A 2,884-nucleotide genomic window follows, 5' to 3' on the forward strand; every position below is an offset into this window, starting at 1 on the left:
GGGCTGAATTTTTTTTAAATTATACTCCAAAAAGAAGGTCTTGTTAACGTTTGAGTCCTAGCTGGACACCTCAATCAAATGTGTATAATTTTTAAATGTCATTATTTGCACCAGCAAATATATAATAGAGGGTAATTCAGAATGAGGGGATAAACAAATGCCTTGGCTCTCTCCCCAACTAATACAGAATTCATAGCCTGGGCAGTAACTCAGAGTAATGTCTGTGGAAAGGAGACTGAGATTGTGTTTCCAGAGTAATTTTGAGTTGAGGATCTGGACAAAGTGATCTCTAGGGTTGATTAGGTTGACCAGATGTCTCCTTTCTCTTCCATTGCTCCTTTGGTAATTCTAATAATTATGTCCTTGGACCAGTTAGATGTCTGTTAGCATCCTTGCTCCTAGAGTAGTAGGAGAATGACTCTCCCTGCCCCACCCCCACATTTCCCTCCAAATAAAGGGTTTTCCTCATCCCTGGGACACAGGTCCCCACTCCGAAGCCAATGCGATATATAAGGCTCTCCTCCAGCAACAACTTCCATAATGCAGTCTCCATGGAAGTTGCTTTTTCTGATTTTAAAGGCAGATTTATCTTATGGCAAATGGCTCCATTTAAAGAAAACAAAACAAACGTTATAAAATTCCACTGTCTCCAGAACCGATAGTGAGTGATTAACAGCCCCCCACAACTTCACAGGGGCTGCCACAAGGAACTTAGCAAGAGAGAAGTGATTGAGTTGCTTATTCAAGAATAAAAATGAACTGGGTGCCAGGCCTGTTGACAAGGAGAGAGATGAGTCCAGCCTTATTGTCACGTTATCACCCCTGCCAGTTGCTATCGCACTCTGAAGATAAAACAGGTTACCAGGTTTATAAACCACTGATTGGAAGTTGGATAGTGGATTCAGGATTTTTCTCTTGCAAGTACTGGCCAGAGCCCAGACGAAGGTGAGCTGGTAAATGAAAAACCCTCTCTCTAGGAAACAGACAGAAGGAGCACTTAGGTAGCCAGACTGCTTTTACCGCGAAATGATCACATGACGGGAACCGATGGTGAGGGGAGCGCTGAAGAGTTGGATGGTTTCTATAGGCTCAATTAAAAAAGGGTTCGATTCAGTCGGTTCGCCTCCTGTCCCCCAGCCCCTAGGAGCCATCTTCCCATCAATAAATGAGGTCTTCTAAGTTCTAGTCCCTGTTATATGACCGTGTGACCTCTTCTCTGTTGTAAGTTATAAAACCATGATGTAGAGATAAAAAATATTTAACACAGTTATCGAGATAAACGATGAATCAAAGTATAGCCGATCCTCATTCTTCATCGATTCCATATTGTATTCCTAATCCCAGAAGTACTTGCAGCACTTTTTCGGTCATTCATAGACATGGATAGAGCAGCAGAGAAACTTGACTTACCAGATGTGTACAATCCCAGCTGAAGTGGAACGAGGCAACACTGTGCCTTCTTCTCTTGGCCCCCGTACTGTAAACAAGCGCACTCCTCCCACGTTTTCTGCATTGTGGTGCTTTCTGTTGGTGATGTTGCTGTTTAAAATGCCCCCCCAAGCATAGTGCTGAAATGCCGTACCAGGTTCCTAAGTACTAGAAGGCGTACCAAGAGAATATGTGTCCTAGGGTAGATCAGCTTCATTCAGGCATGAGTTACAGTGCTGTTGGCCGTGAGTTCAATGCTAAGGAATCAACAATATATAGTAAATGACATGTCTTTAAACAGAAACATGGGTGTCTTTAAACTTTAAACACATAAAACAAAGTTATGTATTGGTTGGGCGATGAAAATGGGACCAGCGTCTCTCAGGACTTCTGCCCAACTTGACTCTGCCCAGCTCTCTCAGACCTTCATTCAGCCACCAGCCTCTCATGCTCGCGTTCCTGCCACAGCCCACTCCGATTCCCGCACTCGCACCCTTCCAACCCGTTCTCTCAAATCCAGCTTGAAGGATCTTTTCAGAGTGTCCGTTTGATACTTAAAACCATGTGATGGCTCCCCAGTGTCCCTAGGAATAAACCCATTTCCAACTACATGACGGTCTGGGCCTCTCTCCCTAGCTTCTCCTCCGGCAGCTCTCCCACTTTGGCTGAATGTTCTATGTTTCCCCTTAAAAGGGGGCATGCTCCTTTTCACCTCGGGCCTTTGCACTTGCTGGATCCTTCGCCTTCTGGCTCCATATAAAATTTGCCTCATGGACTCCTACTTGTGTTTTGCCTATCAGGTGAGCTTTCACATGATCGAGGAAGCCCCCCGCACATTTGATTTGGTTCAGTGCTTCTACCACGTGAGTGCAAAGCACCCCAAACAACCCCATCGCAGCGCTTCCCACGGTGCACTGTAGCAGCCTCTCACCCCCACTATCCTGCAAGTTTCCCGAGGGCAGGAACTTCCCCTCGCCTGTCACAGTGTCCCCAAGGCCGGCCATAGGGCTTGGCAGGTAGTAAGCAGGATTTCGATAACTGTGTGTTAAAGTGCTCTGCCACTTACTATCTGTAGGAAAACCACTTGGACTTGGAGTATCAGTTTCAAATGTGTAGGTTTAATATCCATGAACCTTCCAAAACATCTTGATAGTCATCGAGCTAACTTTCCCGCACAGGTCCGTCGCGTCAAAGCTCACGGCGTTGTTTCTAAGGACTGATGGGGCGCCTTCCAGTTCACCTCTTGTTCCCCCACTCCCTGTGATCTCACCCACCTGGCTACTGCCTGCTCTTGAAAGCCTCAGAGTTTTGACCTCTGACTTATAGGAATGTTGTGAGATGATGGGAATCAGTCGAGACAGAGAACGTTTCCAGGGACCTAAACATCATCAGATGCTGAGGTTTGAGAAAAGGGCAGAATTGCTCTGTAGTGTAAGTAAAGGAGCTTAGGGTTGTT

Source organism: Pteropus alecto, unplaced genomic scaffold, assembly GCF_000325575.1.
Source record: "Pteropus alecto unplaced genomic scaffold, ASM32557v1 scaffold11, whole genome shotgun sequence".
Lineage (NCBI taxonomy): Eukaryota > Metazoa > Chordata > Mammalia > Chiroptera > Pteropodidae > Pteropus > Pteropus alecto.